Source organism: Oncorhynchus masou, unplaced genomic scaffold (assembly GCF_036934945.1).
Source record: "Oncorhynchus masou masou isolate Uvic2021 unplaced genomic scaffold, UVic_Omas_1.1 unplaced_scaffold_1704, whole genome shotgun sequence".
Taxonomy (NCBI): Eukaryota; Metazoa; Chordata; class Actinopteri; order Salmoniformes; family Salmonidae; genus Oncorhynchus; species Oncorhynchus masou.
Window position 1 is genome coordinate 14,499 of NW_027007199.1, and position 27,729 is coordinate 42,227.

Below are 27,729 nucleotides of genomic sequence, written 5' to 3' on the forward strand. Positions count from 1 at the left end.
AAACTATCTGAATCTTTATTATCTTTATTATTGTCCCCTAACCCTATCTCACCTCCTCTATTTGGAGTAAACTAATGGCAAACAACACAGACAAAATGTTGTGTTACTATCCTGGTGGGGACCAAAACATTTATTCCCATTCAAAATGTTTTTCATAACCACTAACCCTAATCTTAATCGTAACCCCTAAAACTAAATCCAACTCATAATCCTAACCCTCAACCAAAAATAGCCCTTTTCCTTGTGTGGACCTGTGAAATGTACCCACTTGTCCAACTTTTCCTTGTTTTACTGTCCTTGTGAGAACTTCTGGTCCAAGGACAGTAAAACCACACACACACACACACACACACACACACACACACACACACACACACACACACACACACTCACACACACACACACACACACACACACACACACACACACACACACACACACACACACACACACACACACACACACACACACACACACACACACACACACACACACACACACACACACACACACACACACACACACACACACACACACAGACAGACAGACAGACAGTGTAAATTGAAAATGGACGAAAGTCAGCACAGTTATATTTCTTCTTTTGAGGAGTGGACCTACATTTTAAAAACAGGCAAAATGTGACCAAATCCCATCACTCCTCATCAGCTGCATCAAAGTGGTACTGAAGGTTCCAGTGTCCTAGACAAGGAGTCTCCCTACTGGCATCTCTTAACATTTCTGCAGCCTCCTCTCTTCATATGACGTCCTCATTCATTTGTCCAGTGATATAATGCCACTATGATATTATGTTACACTGGTTGCTTCCCAAATGCACCCTACGTGCCCTGGTCAAAAGTAGTACACTATTAACTCCTCTAGGATAGGAGGCAGCATTTTCACGTTTGGATGAAAAACGTGCCCAGAGTAAACTGCCTCCTACTCAGTCCCAGATGCTAAAAATATGCATATCATTTTTAGTATTGGATAGAAACCACTCTGAAGTTTCTAAAACTGTCTGAATCATGTCTGTGACTATAACAGAACTTATTTGGCAGGCAAAACCCCGAGGACAAACCATTCAGAATTATTTTTTGGAGGTCACTCTCTTTTCAATGGGTTTTCATTGGGAATCCGGTGTTTTTCTGGATCAAACGAGCCAAATAAATGGACATTTTGGATATATATCGACAGAGTTAATCGAACAAAAGGACCATTTGTGATGTTTATGGGACATATTGAGTGTCAACAGAAGAAGCTCGTCAAAGATAAGGCATGAATTATATCTTTATTTCTGTTTTGTGTCGCGCCGGGAGTGTTGAAAGATGATTGTCTGTGATTGTTAGCTGGGGTGCTATCCTCAGATAATAGAATTGTTTGCTTTCGCCGTAAAGCATTTTTCAAATCTGATACGTTGGCTGGATTCACAACCAGTGTAGCTTAAATGTGGTATATTGAATGTGTGATTTCATGAAAGTTTGATTTTTATAGTAATTTATTTGAATTTGGCGCTCTGCATTTTCACTGGATGTTGGCCAGGTGGGATGCTACCATCCCACATATCCCAGAGAGGTTAAAAATTATTAACCTACGCCACGCTGTATCTTGGTCCAACCATCCTTACAACGACAAGCGTTACAGAGATCCCAACACCTACGGACCAAGCAGCTTGCCCACGTGGAGCAGGGATCCTGGGCCTGGGAGGAAAGCCAGAAGTGGAGGACATCCTGGACGTGGGACGAAATCATGACAGGAGACATGGAAGCAGGCGGAGGTAGCGAAGAAACAATAACAATGACACCGGGGTTCGCGGCCACGACGGAAACCCGAGAGGCAGCCTCAAAACATTTTTTGGGGGGCACACGGGGTGGTCGGCAGAGCCAAGGTGGGAACCAGAACCAGCTCCCTGTACTCACCGTGTGGAGTTGGTCACCGTTCAGGTGCCATGTTTTGCAGTTTTACGCACAGTGTCTCCAGTGCGCCTCCACAGCCCGGTGCGTTCTGTGCCAGCTGCCTGCACTTGTCGTGCTAATGTGGGTATCTGTCCAGGATGGGTTGTGCCGTCTCAGCGCTCCTGGTCCCCAGTATGCCTCCAGGGTCCAGTATATCCTGCGCCGGCTCTACGCACTGTGTCCCCAGTGTGCCTTCACAGCCCTGTGCATCCTGTGCCAGCTCCCGCACTTGCCGTGTGAAGGTGGTCATTTGTCCAGGACGGTTGCGCCAGCTCTGCGCTCCAGACCCCCAGTGCGCCTCCATGGTCAGGTATATCCTGTGCCGGCTTCACGCACCCGGCCTCCAGTGCGTCTCCCCAGCCCGGTACGTCCTGTGCCAGCTCCACGCACCAGGCCTCCAGCGATGGTCTGCAGTCCAGAGCCTCCAGTGATGATCCGTGGCCCGGAGCCTCCAGGGATGATCCATGGCCCGGAGCCTCCAGTGATGACCCGTGGCCCGGAGCCTCCAGTGATGATCCATGGCCTAGAGCCTCCAGTGATGATCCATGGCCTGGAGCCTCTAGAGACGATCCAAGGTCCGGAGCCTCCAGTGAGGGTTCCCAGTACAGAGCCTCCAGCGACGTTCTGCAGTCCAGAGCCTCCAGTGATGATCCATGACCCGGAGCCTCCAGTGATGATCCACGGCCCAGAGCTTCCAGTGATGATCCACGACCCGGAGCCTCCAATGATGATCCACGGCCTGGAGCCTCTAGAGAGGGTCATTGACCCCTCAGCCTCCATGTGATGTTCCATGGCCAGGAGCCTCCAGTGATGATCCATGGCCCGGAGCCTCCAGGGATGATCCAAGGTCCGGTGCCTCCAGCGGGGGTTCCCAGTCCAGAGCCTCCGGCGACGATCCACGGTCCGGAGCCTCTGGCGACGATCCACGATCCGATTCCTCCGCCGACGATCCACGTCCAGAGTCCTCGGCAACAGTCTACGGTCCAAAGTCCTTGGCGACGATCCGTGGTCTGGTTTCTCCGGCGACGATCCACGTTCCGGTTCCACGGAAGAGGAGGGATCCGCGAGCGGAGCAGGGTCTACGTCCCGAACCGTAGCCGCCACCGAGGCTAGATGCCCACCCAAACCCTCCCCCATATAGTCAGGTTTTGCGGCCGGTGAACGCACCTTGGGGGGGTGCTGTCACGCCCTGACCTTAGAGAGCCTTTTGATTCTCTATTTTGGTTAGGTCAGGGTGTGACTAGGGTGGGTACTCTAGTTTTTTGTATTTCTATGTTGGCCTGGTATGGTTCCCAATCAGAGGCATCTGCACGTTCGTCCGACCATCCTTACAGTGACGAGCGTTACATTGGGACACAACCCCTGTTGGTCATTGTGTACAGTACCAGTACCTAATAATAATGTCCTCAAAATTTTGGGTCAATAACAACATAACAAACAAATAAAACACAACACTGGCTAGAACTTGACCAAGTCACATTTAAGCACACAAACACTGATGTCTATAGTAGTGTAAGCCACTATTATATTCTGTTACAATGTTGGCCCTTATGTACAGCAGAGGAGGCTGGTGATAGAAGGAGATGGTGCTGCAGTGGATGCTAATTTGTGTTTTTTATGCTGGTCTTTTTATGCTCTTTTTGTTCTTAATGTCTCTGCCATCATTTTGTAATAGGTCTGGGTGTAGCTGGTGCAGAGGAGTCAGGCGCAGGACAGCAGAGATAAATAATACACGTCATTTTACTCAAGACTTAAAAATAGTCAATAATACCTAGCCCACAATACGGACCGTAAATACAACAAACAATCACTCACAAACAAACATGGGGGACAGAGGGTTAAATAATGAACAAGTAATTGAGGGAGTGAAACCAGGTGTGTAAGACATGGACAAAACAAATGGAAAATGAAAGTGGATCGGTGATGGCTAGAAGGCTGGTTTCGTCGACCACCGAACGCCACCCGAACAAGGAGAGGGACCGACTTCGGTGGAAGTAGTGACACATTTCCTTTGGCCTACAGCTTCTAAACATCGCAACAGTGATCACTAAACTTGATTTGGACTAAAATTTCAACTTCAACGAGTCTGCAACATTGGACATTCTGGTTATCCCGGACCAGACCCTGATCCCCGGCAGCCGTGAGTCAAGCGAGCAGGCTTCGTCAGGATTACGTCGGTGATCAAATAGACCAACAAATAGACCACCAACTGGATGAGCTCGAAAACTATCCTGTCAACGGGGCCTGAATAACTGTCATATATGTTTCACAGAGTCGTGGCTGAATGTGGATTTACATCGTGGATTTACATCTTGCTGATTTGTCTACACTCTTAGAAAACAAATGGTGCTATCTAGAACCTAAAAGGGTTATTTGGTTCTCCCCATAGGAGAACACTTTGAAGAACTATTTTTGTTTCCAGGTAGAACACTTTTGGGTTCCATGTAGAACCCTTTCCACAGAGGGTTCTACATGGAACACAAAAATGTTCTACCTGGAAACAAAATAATTCTACATAGAACCAAAAAGGGTGCTCCTATGGGGACAGCCGCAGAACACTTTTGGATCCTCACCTGTGCAACTAGGAGGAACAAAACTCTAGTTCACCTATACTCTACACATGAATAAAAGGCCCTCCCTTGCCCTCTCTTTGGCAAATCAGACCATACCTTTGTCCTCCTGCTTCCTGCCTACAAGCTAATACTCAAACAGGACCTGCCAGAGACACGCTCAATATGGAAGTGGTCCGATCAAGTGGATGCTCAGCTACAGGACTGTTTCACTAGCACAGACTAGAATATGTTCCGGGATTCATCCAATAACATTGAGGAATTGACCACGTCTTTCACCGCTTCATTAATAAGTGCATCGCCGACATTGTCACCACAGTGACTTACAGACGTACCCCAACCAGAAGCCATGGATTACAGGCAACATCTGCACAGAGCTAAAGGCTAGAGCTTCCGCTTTCAAGGAACGGGACACTAATCCGGACGCATAAAGAAATTCTGCGACCACATCTAAATGAGCAATCAAACTGGAAACACGTCAATACAGGACTAAGGCTGAATCCTACTTTGCTGGCTCTGAAGGGAGAAGCATGTGGCTGGGCTTGCAAACTATCATGGATTACAAAGGGAAATCCAGCCGCAAGCTGCCCAGCCACTTGAATCTATAGGGGCGCTATTTCATTTTTGGATAAAAAGACGTGCCCGTTTTAAGCGCAATATTTTGTCACAAAAAGATGCTCGACTATGCATATAATTGATAGCTTTGGAAAGAAAACACTCTGACGTTTCCAGAACTGCAAAGATTTTCTCTGTGGGTGCCCTAGAACGGGAGCTACAGGCAAAACCAAGATGAAACGGCATCCAGGAAACCAGCAGGATTTTTGAGGCTCCGTTTTCCATTGTCTCCTTATATGGCTGTGAATGCGAGAAGAATGAGACTGCCCTTTCTGTCGTTTCCCCAAGGTGTCTGCAGCATTGTGACGTATTTGTAGGCATATCATTGGAAGATTGACCATAAGAGACTACATTTTCCAGGTGTCCGCCCGGTGTCCTCCGTCGAAATTGGTGCGTCTTTTTCAGCTGCTTGTATTTTTCCATGCGATTCTGAGGTGAAAGCAGGCTTCCACGAACTGCATATCAATGAAGAGATATGTGAAAAAACACCTTGAGGATTGATTCCAAACAACGTTTGCCATGTTTCGGTCGATATTATGGAGTTAATTCGGAAAAAGTTTGACGTTTTGGTGACTGAATTTTCGGTTCGTTTCGGTAGCCAAATGTGATGTACAAAACAGAGCGATTTCTCCTACACAAAGATTCTTTCAGGAAAAACTGAACATTTGCTATGTAACTGAGAGTCTCCTCATTGAAAACATCCGAAGCTCTTCAAAGGTAAAGGATTTTATTTATTTGGTTATCTGGTTTTTGTGTAAATGTTGCGTGCTAAATGCTACTCAAAATGCTAAGCTAGCTTAGCATATTCTTACACAAATTAGTGAATTGCTATGGTTCAAAAGCATATTTTGAAAATCTGAGATGACAGTGTTGTTAAGAAAAGGCTAAGCTTGAGAGCAGGCGCATTATTTTCATTTTATTTGCGATTTTCAGAAATCGTTAACATTGCGTTATGCTAATGAGCCTGAGGCTTTATTCACGATCCCGGATCCGGGATGGGGAGTATCAAGAGTAAACAGTCAAACTGTATGTAGGTCTACATTACACATGTCTAGGCTAACAGCAAACAAACTGTATGTAGGTCTACATTATGTATGTCTAGGCTAACAGACAAACAAACTGTATGTAGGTCTACATTACACATGTCTAGGCTAACAGACAAACAAACTGTATGTAGGTCTACATTATGTATGTCTAGGCTAACAGACAAACAAACTGTATGTAGGTCTACATTACACATGTCTAGGCTAACAGACAAACAAACTGTATGTAGGTCTACATTATGTATGTCTAGGCTAACAGAAAAACAAACTGTATGTAGGTCTACATTACACATGTCTAGGCTAACAGACAAACAAACTGTATGTAGGTCTACATTATGTATGTCTAGGTTAACAGAAAAACAAACTGTATGTAGGTCTACATTGTGTATGTCTAGGCTAACAGACAAACAAACTGTATGTAGGTCTACATTACACATGTCTAGGCTAACAGACAAACAAACTGTATGTTGGTCTACATTGTGTATTTATAGGCTGACAGACAAACAAACGGTATGTAGGTCTACAGTATGTATGTCTCCATTAACAGACAAACAAAACAGCAGTATGAAACATTGTTCTGCCCGGCAGAAGCTTAAATTGTCATGCCTGGCAGAAGTTTGATGACTCGAAACAAGTAATAATGAAAAGATAGACATCATCAAGCGTACTTACAGCGTGAGGAGAGAGAGGGGAGGTGAGTTCCCTGTCCAAACAGAGAATGAAACAGAATGGTGTGAGTTCTGTGGTTGACAGCAACTAGATGTACTGAGGGGCTGAAAGGTGCTGCAGAGCTGGCTTCCTGTCTTCATGATGCCTCTTCCTGGCAACCAACATGCCAGTGAAGGGCTTTAAGAACGGTGTGAACATCTTCATGAGGAGAGAGAGGGACTTTACAAGAAATGTCTGTCTGATATGTCATAGGCTACTTGTATTTCTTCATTGGTGGCTCCAATATGGAGAGTGGATAGATGGGTCCCTCCTGAGAGGATTGAGAAACACTAGTTCTGGTGGGGGTGCTGTTCATTCCCCAAACATTTTGCTAAAACTGTTTTTGGGTTTTAGAACACCAGTATCCATAGCATTTCTGAATAATGACATTACATTAATAATGATACTACATCTGATTTGATTAAACTGTATTTTATTATGAATGAATACAACTGATTGACATAATAAACCAGTAGTCATTTGTTCACTCAGCTCCCCCACATGCTGAGAGGATACAGACAGATTGTCTTTTTACATTGATGCTCTCATCAATCATTATGTGCTCTGGGTGGTCAGGGTGGTCAGGGTGGTCAGGGTAGTCAGGGTAGTCAGGGTAGTCAGGGTGGTCAGGGTGGTCAGGGTGGTCAGGGTGGTCAGGGTGGTCAGGGTTGTCAGGGTAGTCAGGGTAGTCAGGGTAGTCTGAGTGGTCAGGGTAGTCTGAGTGGTCAGGGTGGTCAGGGTAGTCTGGGTGGTCAGGGTAATCTGGGTGGTCAGGGTAGTCAGGGTTGTCAGGGTGTTCAGGGTTGCCATGGTTTCCTGTCTCTTCCTCTATGGTCAGGCTTGTGTTTGATGCAACATTTGTCACCATACAGGCAGCCAGTAGTCCTCCAGAAGAAACACTCATCACCATTGATGGGAGCCATCCTCCTGGTCCTGGGAAAGACAAACAAACAGTATGAAAACACAAGCACCTCCACGCAAGTGCTCCCATCCCCACCTTCTAACAGTTATCTGTAATTTTGTACAATTCATGGCCCATAGATTAGTAGCAATTTAGAATACAACATTATAAATGCTTATATATGTTTATAATATATAGTTGATGTTTTGACAGATAGTCGGATGTCCTTACCCTGTGGCGGCGTACTGGGAGGCTGAGGAGGTGTTGAGGTCTCGGTAGGAGGTTGGTCCTCTGAGGAGAGGACCTAGCGGTCTGGGTACCAAATTACCAGTCTGGTGCTCTCCAGCTCCACCACCTGGACAGTAGGACAAACCGCATCCACTGTCAAAATACATACAACATCATCCACTGTCAAAATACAAACAACATCATCCACTGTCAAAATACATACAACATCATCCACTGTCAAAATACAAACAACAGCACCCACTTTCAAAATACATACAACATCATCCACTGTCAAAATACATTCAACATCATCGACTGTCAAAATACAAACAACAGCATCCACTGTCAAAATACAAACAACAGCATCCACTTTCAAAATACATACAACATCATCCACTGTCAAAATACATACAACATCATCCACTGTCAAAATACATACAACATCATCCACTGTCAAAATACATACAACATCATCCACTGTCAAAATACATACAACATCATCCACTGTCAAAATACATACAACAGCAGCCACTGTCAAAATACATACAACATCATCCACTGTCAAAATACATACAACAGCAGCCACTGTCAAAATACATATAACAGCAGCCACTGTCAAAATACATTAAATGGAACCAATATCATAGTCCCAAAAGTTCAAGGAACCAATAACAGAGTCAAAAAAGTACAATGGAACCAATAGCCTAGTCCCAATAGTACAAGCATTGTCACAATAGTACAAAGGAACCAATAGCATATTCCCAAAAGTACAATCTCCTTTTTTTCAAGCTAAATAATTGAAAGCACATCTCACATAGTAAAATGCATTTGGCAGCATTATGTTTCATCACACCACTCACCTGGAGCCTCTCCAAGGCGAGAGCAGCCATGTTGGTATTCTTGATGTTGACAAAGCTGTGAACTGTGATGCTCTCTATGTTCTGTACTGTAGGTGAGGGGAGATATAATTAGAATGTAGAACTCTGATACTCTCTATGTTCTGTACTGTAGGTGAGGGGAGATATAATTAGAATGTAGAACTCTGTTACTCTCTATGTTCTGTACTGTAGCTGAGGGGAGATATAATTAGATTGTAGAACTGTGATGCTCTCTATGTTCTGTACTGCAGGTGAGGGGAGATATAATTAGAATGTAGAACTCTGATACTCTCTATGTTCTGTACTGTAGGTGAGGGGAGATATAATTAGATTGTAGAACTGTGATGCTCTCTATGTTCTGTACTGTAGGTGACCGGAGATATAATTAGAATGTGGAACTCTGATGCTCTCTATGTTCTGTACTGTAGGTGAGGGGAGATATAATTAGAATGTGGAACTCTGATACTCTCTATGTTCTGTACTGTAGCTGAGGGGAGATATAATTAGAATGTGGAACTCTGATACTCTCTATGTTCTGTACTGTAGCTGAGGGGAGATATAATTAGAATGTAGAACTCTGAAAGTCATCCTGTAAGTCTCTGGATAAGAGCGTCTGTTGACTAACATGTAGTTAGAGATGCAGATACAGAACTAAAACAGATGGGGCATGATGGTCATACGTTTTGAAAAGGTCCAATATGTGTTTCTCAGTGAGGTCCATGGTGATGTTCCCCACCCAGAGACAGGGACAGGGGGACCAGAGGAGGAGAGGAAGGGAGGGGACCATGGTCAGAATAAATCCATTACAGCAACCTTACAACAACCCAACATTATGAATGTGACCTAAATGACACCCTATCCCCTACACAGTGCACTATGTTTGACCGTGACTATGAGGCTCTGGTAGAAAATAGTGCACTATGTAGGAATAGGGTGCTATTTTGGACAGTCTATAGCTGTAGGTATACACACTCACATTAAAGTATGTATAATTTAGATGTGGAATAACCAAACAACAGACTGGGTGTGATTTCAGTGAACGGAGCTGGTCTGTAATGATGAGATAACCTTGTCTTAGACCTGGAGATTCATGTTAGCTAACAGGAGCTAATGTCTACACTTTAGCTCAGTGGGCTAGCATGGTCTAGAATCACAGTAACAACCCAGGTATGATAGCCAGAGTTAAAAATACACACCCAGTAGAGTCCTGAGGAGAGGTCCACCACTGGAGTCCTGAGGGGAGGAGAGGTCCACCACTGGAGTCATGAGGGGAGGAGAGGTCCACCACTGGAGTCATGAGGGGAGGAGAGGTCCACTACTGGAGTCATGAGGGGAGGAGAGGTCCACCACTGGAGTCATGAGGGGAGGAGAGGTCCACTACTGGAGTCCTGAGAGGAGGATAGGTCCACCACTGGAGTCATGAGGGGAGGAGAGGTCCACTACTGGAGTCCTGAGAGGAGGAGAGGTCCACCACTGGAGTCATGAGGGGAGGAGAGGTCCACCACTGGAGTCATGAGAGGAGGAGAGGTCCACCACTGGAGTCCTGAGAGGAGGAGAGGTCCACCACTGGAGTCATGAGGGGAGGAGAGGTCCACCACTGGAGTCATGAGAGGAGGAGAGGTCCACCACTGGAGTCATGAGGGGAGGAGAGGTCCACCACTGGAGTCATGAGAGGGGAGCCGAGAGCAGTCTGCACAGTGGTAAACTTCTCCAGCAGCAACAAACTGGGGGAGGGGGAGAGGGTGGAGGGGGAGAGGGGGAGAGAGGGGGGGAGAGAGGGGGAGAGAGAGGGAGAGAGGGGGAGAGAGGGAGAGAGAGTGAGAGAGAGGGGAGAGAGGGGGAGAGAGGGGGGGAGAGGGAGAGAGGGAGGAGAGAGGGGAAAGAGGGGAGAGAGAGGGGGGAGAGGGAGAGAGATGGGGAGATAGAGAGAGGGGAGAGAGTGGTAGAGAGAGGGGGGGAGGGAGGGAGAGAGGGGGGGAGAGGGGGGAGAGAGGGGAGAGAGGGGGAGAGAGAGAGGGGGAGGGGGAGAGTGGGGGAGAGAGGGGGGAGAGAGGGAGAGAAGGGGGGAGAGAGGGAGAGAGGGGGGAGATGAACAGTGCTTGGTGTTGATCTATGACAGTGTATCTCCTGACAGTAATGTAGTATCCCTGACCTGCCTATAGCCAAGCTATGTGGTTCAATGGTTCCATCATGTGTCCAATAGGTAGAAATACAAGAAACGAGCAGAATGGATTTAGTTATGAATCAATGCATGTTAGTCAAACAATCCATGTATTTGTTGTCTATTTATTGTCTACCTTTGATCTCATTTACAACATGATGCTTATACTGTGTTCAATGTGTCTAAAATAAATGTACTAATGAATAATTAATCATTTGATAATAAAACAAGCAATATCATGACACTGAACAATATAGTATTACATAATATAAAATAGAGAATGACCAGTAATGACTGACAGCAATACAAAGTAAAACATATTTTAACACATCAGGAACAACTCCAGAGATACAAACATTTAAAAGCTCTTGTCAATATTATTCCTTTTTGTGTCACTAAGACAAGACATAACTTTATATAAAAAATCTGGAATTGGCAAAATCCCATAAAAAAGATAAGCAATACAATCTACAGATAGTAAACAGATAAATTGACATGTTGAATCTGTAAATGAACCCACAAATGCTGATGCTCCAGATACTCAACTCGTCTAAAGAAGTCCAGTTTCATTGCTTCTTTAATCAGCGAGCACAACAGTATTCAGCTGTGTAAACATAATTACAATATGGTTTTCTAATGATTAATTATCCTTTTAAAATGATAAACTTGGATAACACAACGTGCCATTGGAACACAGGAGTGATGGTTGCTGATAATGGGCCTCTGTCTGCCTTTGTAGATATTCCATAAAACATCTGCATTTTCCAGTTAGAATAGTAATTTACAACATTAACAATGTCTACACTGCATTTCTGATCAATTAGATGCTATTTTAATGGACACATTTTTTTGCTTTTCTTTCAAAAACAAGGACATTTTAAGTGACCCCAAACTTTTGAACGTTAGTACACATACTGTATTTATCATTAGGAGAACAATCTAAATTCCAGCACTTACTCAAAAGTTAAAGCTCATTGTCTCAAACCTTCTAGATTAAAAAGCAATATCATAGTAAGAGAATAACATTGTGAGGCCGAGCTTTGGTTTGATGCTGTTGCTCTTCAGTCCAGGTTCTGTGGTGGTTCTCTTCAGTCCAGGTTCTGTGGTGGTTCTCTTCAGTCCAAAATCTTTGGTGATTCTCTTCAGTCCAGGTTCTGTGGTGGTTCTCTTCAGTCCAGGTTCTGTGGTGGTTCTCTTCAGTCCAGAATCTTTGGTGATTCTCTTCAGTCCAGGTTCTGTGGTGGTTCTCTTCAGTCCAGGTTCTGTGGTGGTTCTCTTCTGTCCAGGTTCTGTGGTGGTTCTCTTAAGTTCTCGTAATTGGAGGGCTCAGCATGTATCTGAGGGCTTTGTCACTGCCAAGTATCTCACATTCTGAAAGGAGACACATTGAATGAGCACTTTACAAACCAATCCCTCTAACACTTGTATGTAAACGGACACACAGACTGCATTATAAGAGACTTACTGCCAGGGTGTCATACTCTGGTGACCTGGTCTTCATGTTCAGAGATGTGTACATGTCACTGTTGGGGTCAGGATGGACACTCTGGGGGGTGGGGGGGAAGAGGGGAGAGAGAGAGAGAGGGAGAGAGAGAGAGAAACACAAATAAGCTCAATACTGTATCGAGCACAAATCCATCCATTCACTTACTGTCTATGTCTGTGGCATTGGGATTGAAATAGCTTTGGTTGTTGACAATATTACCTGTCTGTCTGCTGTGTCATCACTTCCTCCTGTGTGTCTCCTGTAATGAGGGACAGAGTGAGTTCTGCTCTCTACTGACCTCTAGAAGTTGATATGTTACTAATAGAGTTCATGTAAATGGCTGGCTCACCTCTTCATATAGCAGTAGATGGTGACAAGAAGAGCTCCAACAGTCAGGGCAGCCCCCATCCCCACCACAGGAACCCAGAGAAACAATGCTGTAGTATCTTGAGATTTTAAATGCAAGGTGGAGATATGACATAGAAGAAACCAGGGAAGAAGAAAATAAAACAATTATTTAAATACAGGCCAACTAATACTATGTCATATGGTATGATAAGTGTGTAAAATTACTAATTCTATGTCATATGGTATGATAAGTGTGTAATATTACTAATTCTATGTCATATGGTATGATAAGTGTGTAATATTACTAATTCTATGTCATATGGTATGATAAGTGTGTAATATTACTAATTCTATGTCATATGGTATGATAAGTGTGTAATATTACTAATTCTATGTCATATGGTATGATAAGTGTGTAATATTACTAATTCTATGTCATATGGTATGATAAGTGTGTAATATTACTAATGATAAGCCTATTAATTCTATGTCATATGGTATGATAAGTGTGTAATATTACTAATTATTATTTATTGTTGTTGACCTGTGTGATTATCAATGAATAGAGGAAGATGAGGTGAACTAACACTGAACGTCCACAAACACAGAAGAAGAGTTGAGTCGTCCATATTTATTCTCAGCCTCACAGTAATATTCTCCTCTGTCCTCGGAGATGATGTTAGTGATGCTGTAACTCTGTCCTGATGCTTTTGGTGAGGTTACGTTCTTCTTGTACCAGGTGTATTTGTCCACAGGTGGGTTGGCATCACTGCTGCAGGTCAGAGTCACTGAACTGCCCTCCACTATTTCACCAGAGGGATTGACTGACACTGAGGTGTTCCTTGGAGCATCTAGTTAAGGAGAATATGTCAGAGGATCAGGACTGTAGTATACTACCTCAAATGAAGTCATGTCAAAAATAAATCATATCTAAAGTCAGAGGACTATCTAAAACTATCACTTACTAAAACTATCACTCACTTAAAATGTTAACAATAATACATAGAGACACTTTAGGACTTTAGTCTACTAAACTATTCTTCAAGTGTCTGAGGTACTGAACACTCTAACTATAGACATGCATACATCTATGACATTGTCTGTCATTTCTATGTAATGATGAATATGTATAGATAAAGCAGTAATACTCTTCTCATTGATATAAAGTTTTAGATGCTTTCTAAGTAGAATAGTAGTTTAATTCATACTCACACACTGCAGGAGAGTGGAGGTCCTCATGGTGTTCTACAGCACAGGAGTAACTGTCCACAGAATGACCCAACACTACTAGGGTATTACTAGAGTATTGTTGGGAAGTGGGCTCATCTACACGTTGTCCGTTCTTGTACCAGATGTAGGTGGGGTTGTCAGTCAGAGTACAGGTGGTGATACAGGTCAGTGTCTTCTGTCCCTCTGCAGCAGGAGTCACCTTCACCTGCAGACCTGAAACAATATGTATAAAACCACATACACCTCTGTGTCAACAGGATGGTTAATTTGTTTCTCCTGTAATTCAATATGATTTACAGTTGTATCATACAGTGTAGTACCTGTGACAGACAGAGTTGTTCCTGGGAAACTATGACCCCATTCAATGTTGTCTGCTTTAAAAGTGAAGCGATACTCAGCTGAGTCCTCCTCTCTCAGATCTGTGATTCTCAGGGTGAAGGGACCTCTGTGTGTTCCAGTGTACTTCACACGACCTGCATACCCTGGGTCTGTGGTTAGGTCTTCAGGGGTCGACTTATCACTTCTAAACCAGAATGATGATGTGGTGGAATAATAACCAACATAAGTACAGGATATGTCCACTGTTGACCCCTTCAAGACACAGATTCTCCTCTTGGGGTAAGTCACTCTGTTGCAGCTCTGACCCTGAACACCTGAAACACAGTGACATAACACGAGGTGGCATGGGGCGGCAGGGTAGCCTAGTGGTTAGTGCGTTGGACTAGTAACCAGAAGGTTGCGAGTTCAAACCCCCGAGCTGACAAGGTACAAATCTGTCGTTCTGCCCCTGAACAGGCAGTTAACCCACTGTTCCCAGGCCGTCATTGAAAATAAGAATTTGTTCTTAACTGACTTGCCTGGTTAAATAAAGGTAAAATTTAAAAAAAACAAAAAAACAACTAGATTATATTCTCAGTTCTATCTAGAAATGCTAAAAGTTCTCAAGTTCTCAAAGTGAAACCAACACACACAGAGGTTAAACAGTATTGTTAATGAAGAAACACTCACACACTGCAGGAGAGAGGAGATCCTCATGACCTTTTACAGCACAGGAGTAACTGTCTTCATAGTTGCTGGAGACTGAGTCTTTGTACTGGGGGAGGTGCTCTCATCTAGATGTTGTCCGTTCTTGTACCAGATATAGATGGTGTTGGGGTTACTCAGAGTACAGGTGGTGCTACAGGACAGTGTCTTCCTATTACTTGTGTCTGTTACCTCCACCTGCAGTTCTGAATGCAGAGTGTATTAAAACACAATGGAACAATCCGCTCTAGATTAATACAATTGTACTGTTCTCATTGGGCCTAGTCCTAATTTGAGACAAACGTAAATCTGTGTGCCATAAATCATGTAATCTATTGATTTAAGTAAACATATTACTGTTGGATCTGTTGTGTCTCAAGTTAAGATTCGTCTTTTGTGGATTTGATTAATTTCATATTTGTCATTTGAAGTGGTGCGTTATTCTATGTACAATATCACAATACCTGTGACAATGAGAGTGACATAGTCATTGCGAGGAATCCAAGAGGAGGATTTTGTTGAAAACATGAAATAATATGCTGCAGTATCACTCCATTTCAGGTCTGTGATTGTCAGGGTGCAGTCATTCTCCTTATTCCCCCGGTACTCCATACGGCCCTCATTCATATCTTGGATATCATAAGTATACCAGACACCCATCTTCCAGTTATACCATGTGGTTGTTGTAACTTTATGACCTCTGGGATATGTGTAAGAGCAGGACAGATCCACTGTTGACCCCTTCAAGGCACAGATACTATTCTTGGTGTAGGTCACACTCCAGACACCCTGACCCAGTACCACTGAAACAAGGTCACACAACACAAAGGTATCAGAATTAGGTCTATTGGCTCGCACTGACAGTAGGGTTTGTACCCACTTTGTTGCCATAGTTGCTGAGTTGTGTGTAAATGGAAACCACAGATAAGCATCACTCAGTGAGGTGTGAAAGATAACTATTTAAAGTGAAGTGGAGACTCCTAACAGAACACACCAGAATAACATTATGATTCTTATCCTATTAGAAATGTCTGTAGATTGTTAAACAGAGCAACTTAAAGATAAGATTGAGACCATACCTGCTACAGACCAGAGAAAGACCCCCAACACACTTCCTGCTGTTCTCAAGGCCATTGTTGCATCTCCCACCCTGCAGTCTTAGAAACATAAACAACAACTCACTCTATAGCTGGTGAATAACTACATACATACCATCAGGGGCAGCAGGTAGGGCTCTAGTCAAAAATAGTGCACTCAATAGGGTGCACTCAAATGGTGTCATTTGGGATGCAGGAATTAAAAACTCACATTATCATGGCTTTGAGTGGATGGTGTGTAAATAACATTTGTCATAATAGTTTGGTAATATGGAGTGTGTCAGCTGTTTTGGCAGGTAGCATAGTGGTTAAGAGAGTTGATACATAGAACTCTAAATGGGGCACAGGGCCTCATTACTGAAAATGAACCAGGCTCATATTGTATTGTGTTTTATTGTGCTATATGGTTGTCTATGTGAAAACTGTCTGTCTGTAAGTCTATTGCACAATGTATGTAATGTGTGTGACGTGTTGCATGTCTGTCTACATCTGTCTATTTAAGATGACATGATGTATGATGCAAAATCTATTTCCTAATGGATACAATAAAGTCATCATCAACAACAACAACCACATATTGAACAGATCTGTATTACTGTAAACATATTTCTACATTGATTATTCAGAAGCTGTTTTATTCTCAGAAACCCAAATATAGAAGGATAAATGTTTCATCTTTTACGGTCCGTCAAGCTGTACAGCAGCATAAAGACTGACCACCAGGTTGAATGATAGCTGCTATCACCAAGCTGTACAGCAGCCTAAAGACTGACCACCAGGTTGAATGATAGCTGCTATCACCAAGCTGTACAGCAGCCTAAAGACTGACCACCAGGTTGAATGATAGCTGCTATCACCAAGCTGTACAGCAGCCTAAAGACTGACCACCAGGTTCAATGATAACTGCTATCACCAAGCTGTACAGCAGCCTAAAGACTGACCACCAGGTTGAATGATAGCTGCTATCACCAAGCTGTACAGCAGCCTAAAGACTGACCACCAGGTTGAATGATAGCTGCTATCACCAAGCTGTACAGCAGCCTAAAGACTGACCACCAGGTTGAATGATAACTGCTATCACCAAGCTGTACAGCAGCCTAAAGACTGACCACCAGGTTCAATGATAACTGCTATCACCAAGCTGTACAGCAGCCTAAAGACTGACCACCAGGTTCAATGATAACTGCTATCACCAAGCTGTACAGCAGCCTAAAGACTGACCACCAGGTTCAATGATAACTGCTATCACCAAGCTGTACAGCAGCCTAAAGACTGACCACCAGGTTGAATGATAGCACCAAGCTATACAGCAGCCTAAAGACTGACCACCAGGTTCAATGATAACTGCTATCACCAAGCTGTACAGCAGCCTAAAGACTGACCACCAGGTTGAATGATAACTGCTATCACCAAGCTGTGAGGATAAACAGCAAGTGACACACACACACACACTTTTCTTTTCAGGGGGTAGCTCAGCTTCAATATTGCAGATAGATTGTGGCTTCCATCAATGTAATTGTCTGAATCATTTCCAATTCCCTATTCATATTTGTTGTAAATATATACAATATATATCAAATATAAATATATATATACATTATATTTAATATATATGAATATATATATACAGTATATATCATATATGTCATATCAACTCAGCAAAAAAGAAAAGTCCCTTTTTCAGGACCCTGTCTTTCAAAGATAATTTGTAAAAATGCAAATAACCTCACAGATCTTCATTGTAAAGGGTTTAAACACTGTTTCCCATGCTTGTTCAATGAACCATAAACAATTAATCAACATGCACCTGCGGAACGGTCGTTAAGACACTAACAGCTTACATACTATCGGCAATTAAGGTCACAGTTATGATGTTAAGTTTGCTGAAAATAAACACAGTTGACAGTGAGAGGACGTTTCAGTTTTTATATATATTTTTTGTAAATATATTTTCCACTCAATAATCATGCTGCTGCTCCCCCTATGGTCATTCCACCCCACCCCCTCTACAGTCTTTACTCTGCCTCCACCCCAATGGTCATTATTCATCACTGCCAGAGTTATTATCTATATAGTACTAGTTCTACTTCTATTGTTTTCATTACCATTTTTTATCATTTTATTTCACTAGTCCTGCATATTGGAGCTCGAAGCCTAAGATGTTCACTGTAGCCTGCAATTACAACTGTAACAATGTGCATGTGACTATTAATTAAACTATCTGAATCTTTATTATCTTTATTATTGTCCCCTAACCCTATCTCACCTCCTCTATTTGGAGTAAACTAATGGCAAACAACACAGACAAAATGTTGTGTTACTATCCTGGTGGGGACCAAAACATTTATTCCCATTCAAAATGTTTTTCATAACCACTAACCCTAATCTTAATCGTAACCCCTAAAACTAAATCCAACTCATAATCCTAACCCTCAACCAAAAATAGCCCTTTTCCTTGTGTGGACCTGTGAAATGTACCCACTTGTCCAACTTTTCCTTGTTTTACTGTCCTTGTGAGAACTTCTGGTCCAAGGACAGTAAAACCACACACACACACACACACACACACACACACACACACACACACACACACACACTCACACACACACACACACACACACACACACACACACACACACACACACACACACACACACACACACACACACACACACACACACACACACACACACACACACACACACACACACACACACACACACACACACACACACACACACACACACACACACAGACAGACAGACAGACAGTGTAAATTGAAAATGGACGAAAGTCAGCACAGTTATATTTCTTCTTTTGAGGAGTGGACCTACATTTTAAAAACAGGCAAAATGTGACCAAATCCCATCACTCCTCATCAGCTGCATCAAAGTGGTACTGAAGGTTCCAGTGTCCTAGACAAGGAGTCTCCCTACTGGCATCTCTTAACATTTCTGCAGCCTCCTCTCTTCATATGACGTCCTCATTCATTTGTCCAGTGATATAATGCCACTATGATATTATGTTACACTGGTTGCTTCCCAAATGCACCCTACGTGCCCTGGTCAAAAGTAGTACACTATTAACTCCTCTAGGATAGGAGGCAGCATTTTCACGTTTGGATGAAAAACGTGCCCAGAGTAAACTGCCTCCTACTCAGTCCCAGATGCTAAAAATATGCATATCATTTTTAGTATTGGATAGAAACCACTCTGAAGTTTCTAAAACTGTCTGAATCATGTCTGTGACTATAACAGAACTTATTTGGCAGGCAAAACCCCGAGGACAAACCATTCAGAATTATTTTTTGGAGGTCACTCTCTTTTCAATGGGTTTTCATTGGGAATCCGGTGTTTTTCTGGATCAAACGAGCCAAATAAATGGACATTTTGGATATATATCGACAGAGTTAATCGAACAAAAGGACCATTTGTGATGTTTATGGGACATATTGAGTGTCAACAGAAGAAGCTCGTCAAAGATAAGGCATGAATTATATCTTTATTTCTGTTTTGTGTCGCGCCGGGAGTGTTGAAAGATGATTGTCTGTGATTGTTAGCTGGGGTGCTATCCTCAGATAATAGAATTGTTTGCTTTCGCCGTAAAGCATTTTTCAAATCTGATACGTTGGCTGGATTCACAACCAGTGTAGCTTAAATGTGGTATATTGAATGTGTGATTTCATGAAAGTTTGATTTTTATAGTAATTTATTTGAATTTGGCGCTCTGCATTTTCACTGGATGTTGGCCAGGTGGGATGCTACCATCCCACATATCCCAGAGAGGTTAAAAATTATTAACCTACGCCACGCTGTATCTTGGTCCAACCATCCTTACAACGACAAGCGTTACAGAGATCCCAACACCTACGGACCAAGCAGCTTGCCCACGTGGAGCAGGGATCCTGGGCCTGGGAGGAAAGCCAGAAGTGGAGGACATCCTGGACGTGGGACGAAATCATGACAGGAGACATGGAAGCAGGCGGAGGTAGCGAAGAAACAATAACAATGACACCGGGGTTCGCGGCCACGACGGAAACCCGAGAGGCAGCCTCAAAACATTTTTTGGGGGGCACACGGGGTGGTCGGCAGAGCCAAGGTGGGAACCAGAACCAGCTCCCTGTACTCACCGTGTGGAGTTGGTCACCGTTCAGGTGCCATGTTTTGCAGTTTTACGCACAGTGTCTCCAGTGCGCCTCCACAGCCCGGTGCGTTCTGTGCCAGCTGCCTGCACTTGTCGTGCTAATGTGGGTATCTGTCCAGGATGGGTTGTGCCGTCTCAGCGCTCCTGGTCCCCAGTATGCCTCCAGGGTCCAGTATATCCTGCGCCGGCTCTACGCACTGTGTCCCCAGTGTGCCTTCACAGCCCTGTGCATCCTGTGCCAGCTCCCCGCACTTGCCGTGTGAAGGTGGTCATTTGTCCAGGACGGTTGCGCCAGCTCTGCGCTCCAGACCCCCAGTGCGCCTCCATGGTCAGGTATATCCTGTGCCGGCTTCACGCACCCGGCCTCCAGTGCGTCTCCCCAGCCCGGTACGTCCTGTGCCAGCTCCACGCACCAGGCCTCCAGCGATGGTCTGCAGTCCAGAGCCTCCAGTGATGATCCGTGGCCCGGAGCCTCCAGGGATGATCCATGGCCCGGAGCCTCCAGTGATGACCCGTGGCCCAGAGCCTCCAGTGATGATCCATGGCCTAGAGCCTCCAGTGATGATCCATGGCCTGGAGCCTCTAGAGACGATCCAAGGTCCGGAGCCTCCAGTGAGGGTTCCCAGTACAGAGCCTCCAGCGACGTTCTGCAGTCCAGAGCCTCCAGTGATGATCCATGACCCGGAGCCTCCAGTGATGATCCACGGCCCAGAGCTTCCAGTGATGATCCACGACCCGGAGCCTCCAATGATGATCCACGGCCTGGAGCCTCTAGAGAGGGTCATTGACCCCTCAGCCTCCATGTGATGTTCCATGGCCAGGAGCCTCCAGTGATGATCCATGGCCCGGAGCCTCCAGGGATGATCCTTGGCCCGGAGCCTCTAGAGACGATCCAAGGTCCGGTGCCTCCAGCGGGGGTTCCCAGTCCAGAGCCTCCGGCGACGATCCACGGTCCGGAGCCTCTGGCGACGATCCACGATCCGATTCCTCCGCCGACGATCCACGTCCAGAGTCCTCGGCAACAATCTACGGTCCAAAGTCCTTGGCGACGATCCGCGGTCTGGTTTCTCCGGCGACGATCCACGTTCCGGTTCCACGGAAGAGGAGGGATCCGCGAGCGGAGCAGGGTCTACGTCCCGAACCGTAGCCGCCACCGAGGCTAGATGCCCACCCAAACCCTCCCCCATAGAGTCAGGTTTTGCGGCCGGTGAACGCACCTTGGGGGGGTGCTGTCACGCCCTGACCTTAGAGAGCCTTTTGATTCTCTATTTTGGTTAGGTCAGGGTGTGACTAGGGTGGGTACTCTAGTTTTTTATTTCTATGTTGGCCTGGTATGGTTCCCAATCAGAGGCATCTGCACGTTCGTCCGACCATCCTTACAGTGACGAGCGTTACATTGGGACACAACCCCTGTTGGTCATTGTGTACAGTACCAGTACCTAATAATAATGTCCTCAAAATTTTGGGTCAATAACAACATAACAAACAAATAAAACACAACACTGGCTAGAACTTGACCAAGTCACATTTAAGCACACAAACACTGATGTCTATAGTAGTGTAAGCCACTATTATATTCTGTTACAATGTTGGCCCTTATGTACAGCAGAGGAGGCTGGTGATAGAAGGAGATGGTGCTGCAGTGGATGCTAATTTGTGTTTTTTATGCTGGTCTTTTTATGCTCTTTTTGTTCTTAATGTCTCTGCCATCATTTTGTAATAGGTCTGGGTGTAGCTGGTGCAGAGGAGTCAGGCGCAGGACAGCAGAGATAAATAATACACGTCATTTTACTCAAGACTTAAAAATAGTCAATAATACCTAGCCCACAATACGGACCGTAAATACAACAAACAATCACTCACAAACAAACATGGGGGACAGAGGGTTAAATAATGAACAAGTAATTGAGGGAGTGAAACCAGGTGTGTAAGACATGGACAAAACAAATGGAAAATGAAAGTGGATCGGTGATGGCTAGAAGGCTGGTTTCGTCGACCACCGAACGCCACCCGAACAAGGAGAGGGACCGACTTCGGTGGAAGTAGTGACACATTTCCTTTGGCCTACAGCTTCTAAACATCGCAACAGTGATCACTAAACTTGATTTGGACTAAAATTTCAACTTCAACGAGTCTGCAACATTGGACATTCTGGTTATCCCGGACCAGACCCTGATCCCCGGCAGCCGTGAGTCAAGCGAGCAGGCTTCGTCAGGATTACGTCGGTGATCAAATAGACCAACAAATAGACCACCAACTGGATGAGCTCGAAAACTATCCTGTCAACGGGGCCTGAATAACTGTCATATATGTTTCACAGAGTCGTGGCTGAATGTGGATTTACATCGTGGATTTACATCTTGCTGATTTGTCTACACCCTTAGAAAACAAATGGTGCTATCTAGAACCTAAAAGGGTTATTTGGTTCTCCCCATAGGAGAACACTTTGAAGAACTATTTTTGTTTCCAGGTAGAACACTTTTGGGTTCCATGTAGAACCCTTTCCACAGAGGGTTCTACATGGAACACAAAAATGTTCTACCTGGAAACAAAAATAATTCTACATAGAACCAAAAAGGGTGCTCCTATGGGGACAGCCGCAGAACACTTTTGGATCCTCACCTGTGCAACTAGGAGGAACAAAACTCTAGTTCACCTATACTCTACACATGAATAAAAGGCCCTCCCTTGCCCTCTCTTTGGCAAATCAGACCATACCTTTGTCCTCCTGCTTCCTGCCTACAAGCTAATACTCAAACAGGACCTACCAGAGACACGCTCAATATGGAAGTGGTCCGATCAAGTGGATGCTCAGCTACAGGACTGTTTCACTAGCACAGACTAGAATATGTTCCGGGATTCATCCAATAACATTGAGGAATTGACCACGTCTTTCACCGCTTCATTAATAAGTGCATCGCCGACATTGTCACCACAGTGACTTACAGACGTACCCCAACCAGAAGCCATGGATTACAGGCAACATCTGCACAGAGCTAAAGGCTAGAGCTTCCGCTTTCAAGGAACGGGACACTAATCCGGACGCATAAAGAAATTCTACGACCACATCTAAATGAGCAATCAAACTGGAAACACGTCAATACAGGACTAAGGCTGAATCCTACTTTGCTGGCTCTGAAACGAGAAGCATGTGGCTGGGCTTGCAAACTATCATGGATTACAAAGGGAAATCCAGCCGCAAGCTGCCCAGCCACTTGAATCTATAGGGGCGCTATTTCATTTTTGGATAAAAAGACGTGCCCGTTTTAAGCGCAATATTTTGTCACAAAAAGATGCTCGACTATGCATATAATTGATAGCTTTGGAAAGAAAACACTCTGACGTTTCCAGAACTGCAAAGATTTTCTCTGTGGGTGCCCTAGAACGGAGCTACAGGCAAAACCAAGATGAAACGGCATCCAGGAAACCAGCAGGATTTTTGAGGCTCCGTTTTCCATTGTCTCCTTATATGGCTGTGAATGCGAGAAGAATGAGACTGCCCTTTCTGTCGTTTCCCCAAGGTGTCTGCAGCATTGTGACGTATTTGTAGGCATATCATTGGAAGATTGACCATAAGAGACTACATTTTCCAGGTGTCCGCCCGGTGTCCTCCGTCGAAATTGGTGCGTCTTTTTCAGCTGCTTGTATTTTTCCATGCGATTCTGAGGTGAAAGCAGGCTTCCACGAACTGCATATCAATGAAGAGATATGTGAAAAAACACCTTGAGGATTGATTCCAAACAACGTTTGCCATGTTTCGGTCGATATTATGGAGTTAATTCGGAAAAAGTTTGACGTTTTGGTGACTGAATTTTCGGTTCGTTTCGGTAGCCAAATGTGATGTACAAAACAGAGCGATTTCTCCTACACAAAGATTCTTTCAGGAAAAACTGAACATTTGCTATGTAACTGAGAGTCTCCTCATTGAAAACATCCGAAGCTCTTCAAAGGTAAAGGATTTTATTTATTTGGTTATCTGGTTTTTGTGTAAATGTTGCGTGCTAAATGCTACTCAAAATGCTAAGCTAGCTTAGCATATTCTTACACAAATTAGTGAATTGCTATGGTTCAAAAGCATATTTTGAAAATCTGAGATGACAGTGTTGTTAAGAAAAGGCTAAGCTTGAGAGCAGGCGCATTATTTTCATTTTATTTGCGATTTTCAGAAATCGTTAACATTGCGTTATGCTAATGAGCCTGAGGCTTTATTCACGATCCCGGATCCGGGATGGGGAGTATCAAGAGTAAACAGTCAAACTGTATGTAGGTCTACATTACACATGTCTAGGCTAACAGCAAACAAACTGTATGTAGGTCTACATTATGTATGTCTAGGCTAACAGACAAACAAACTGTATGTAGGTCTACATTACACATGTCTAGGCTAACAGACAAACAAACTGTATGTAGGTCTACATTATGTATGTCTAGGCTAACAGAAAAACAAACTGTATGTAGGTCTACATTACACATGTCTAGGCTAACAGACAAACAAACTGTATGTAGGTCTACATTATGTATGTCTAGGTTAACAGAAAAACAAACTGTATGTAGGTCTACATTGTGTATGTCTAGGCTAACAGACAAACAAACTGTATGTAGGTCTACATTACACATGTCTAGGCTAACAGACAAACAAACTGTATGTTGGTCTACATTGTGTATTTATAGGCTGACAGACAAACAAACGGTATGTAGGTCTACAGTATGTATGTCTCCATTAACAGACAAACAAAACAGCAGTATGAAACATTGTTCTGCCCGGCAGAAGCTTAAATTGTCATGCCTGGCAGAAGTTTGATGACTCGAAACAAGTAATAATGAAAAGATAGACATCATCAAGCGTACTTACAGCGTGAGGAGAGAGAGGGGAGGTGAGTTCCCTGTCCAAACAGAGAATGAAACAGAATGGTGTGAGTTCTGTGGTTGACAGCAACTAGATGTACTGAGGGGCTGAAAGGTGCTGCAGAGCTGGCTTCCTGTCCTCATGATGCCTCTTCCTGGCAACCAACACGCCAGTGAAGGGCTTTAAGAAATGTGTGAACATCTTCATGAGGAGAGAGAGGGACTTTACAAGAAATGTCTGTCTGATATGTCATAGGCTACTTGTATTTCTTCATTGGTGGCTCCAATATGGAGAGTGGATAGATGGGTCCCTCCTGAGAGGATTGAGAAACACTAGTTCTGGTGGGGGTGCTGTTCATTCCCCAAACATGTTGCTAAAACTGTTTTTGGGTTTTATAACACCAGTAGTCATTTGTACACTCAGCTCCCCCACATGCTGAGAGGATACAGACAGATTGTCTTTTTACATTGATGCTATCAATCAATCATTATGTGCTCCTCATATTGTCACTTTAGTCAACTTGAATTGAATTAGTCCACGGAACATCATGTATAAAATCACTGAACTGAAGATACGGGCCTTGATCCAATATCCACAGCAGCACACTACTTGTTTCAGTTAAGGTGGTCTGGTGTGGATGTTAGAACACCGCATGGACACTGAGGGCGTTCCAGGCTGACTATATTGCAGTCAAGCTGTGTGCAGCAACCAATGGTTGTGTGCCACATCATCGATTGCGCAGTCAGGAAACGCAGGTTAACTGATATCTTAAACACAAACACCTATCCAGGCATTGTGAGATCTGGCAGGCGACTGTAATATAGTCTGCCTGGAACAGGCCCTATATTCATTTGCAATTGAATTCAAAATCAGCTCAGGCTGAGGGAGCAGGGAAAGGGAATCAGAGGAGCCCTCCTCTTCACTTTGATTGACACTTCACACACTCATACTGTATGTCCAGTGTTCTGTCTGTGCTGTGTGTCAGATGACTATAAAAGTGGTGGCACCCCACATCACCCCCATTCTGTCCAAGCTTCCTGTTCCCTTTTAAGGTAGGTACACGGTCCCTATTCCTCTACCTCAATCTTCATATTCATTATTCTGTTCTTCCTCTTCCTCCTCTTCTTCTTCCCTCTGTTATATCCGGACGATGCGAGGTGTTCAGGGTGGTCAGTGGGTCACGGTGGTCAGGGTAGTCTGGGTGGTCTGGGTGGTCAAGGTAGTCTGGTTAGTCTGGGAGGTCAGGGTGGTCAGGGTGGTCAGGCTTGTGTTTGATGCTCCATTTGTCACCGTAGAGGTAGCCAGTAGTCCTCCAGAAGAAACACTCATCACCATTGATGGGAGCCATCCTCCTGGTCCTAGGAAAGACAAACAAACAGTATGAAAACACAAGCACCTCCACGCAAGTGATCCCATCCCCACCTTCTGTCAGTTATCTGTAATTTTGTACAATTCATGGCCCATAGATTAGTAGCAATTTAGAATACAACATTATATATGCTTATATATGTTTATAATATATAGTTGATGTTTTGACAGATAGTCGGATGTCCTTACCCTGTGGCGGCGTACTGGGAGGCTGAGGAGGTGTTGAGGTCTCGGTTGGAGGTTGGACCCCACTGTCAAAATACATACAACATCAGCCACTGTCAAAATCCATATAACAGCAGCCACTGTCAAAATGCATACAACATCATCCACTGTCAAAATACATACAACAGACCCCACTGTCAAAATACATACAACATCATCCACTGTCAAAATATATACAACAGCATCCACTGTCAAAATACATACAACAGCAGCCACTGTCAAAATACATTAATTGGAACCAATAGCATAGTCCCAAAAGTTCAAGGAACCAATAACAGAGTCAAAAAAGTACAATGGAACCAATAGCCTAGTCCCAATAGTACAATGGAACCAATAGCCTAGTCCCAATAGTACAATGGAACCAATAGCATTGTCACAATAGTACAAAGGAACCAATAGCATATTCCCAAAAGTACAATCTCCTTTTTTTCAAGCTAAATAATTGAAAGCACATCTCACATAGTTAAATGCATTTGACAGCATTATGTTTCATCCCACCACCCCCCCTCACCTCATGTCTACACTTTAGCTCAGTGGGCTAGCATGGTCTAGAATCACAGTACAACCCAGGTATGATAGCCAGAGTTAAACATACACACCCAGTAGAGTCCTGAGGGGAGGAGAGGTCCACCACTGGAGTCATGAGGGGAGGAGAGGTCCACCATTGGAGTCATGAGGGGAGGAGAGGTCCACCACTGGAGTCATGAGGGGAGGAGAGGTCCACCACTGGAGTCCTGAGGGGAAGAGAGGTCCACCACTGGAGTCATGAGGGGAGGAGAGGTCCACCACTGGAGTCATGAGGAGAGGAGAGGTCCACCACTGGAGTCATGAGGGGAGGAGAGGTCCACCACTGGTGTCCTGAGGGGAGGAGAGGTCCACCACTGGAGTCATGAGGGGATGAAAGGTACAA

General features: G+C 44.2%; 1 long non-coding RNA gene across 1 annotated transcript; it reads right to left on the reverse strand.

Annotated features, from left to right (window-relative positions):
• Window positions 1-15,205: 15,205 nt before the first annotated feature.
• Window positions 15,206-16,406, reverse strand: LOC135532047 (uncharacterized). The gene is made up of 3 exons (XR_010454266.1): window positions 16,220-16,406; window positions 15,605-15,943; window positions 15,206-15,346 (listed from the first exon to the last, which is right to left on the reverse strand). It is a non-coding gene; the product is annotated as an uncharacterized LOC135532047 (long non-coding RNA).
• Between the last annotated feature and the right edge of the window lie 11,323 nt (window positions 16,407-27,729).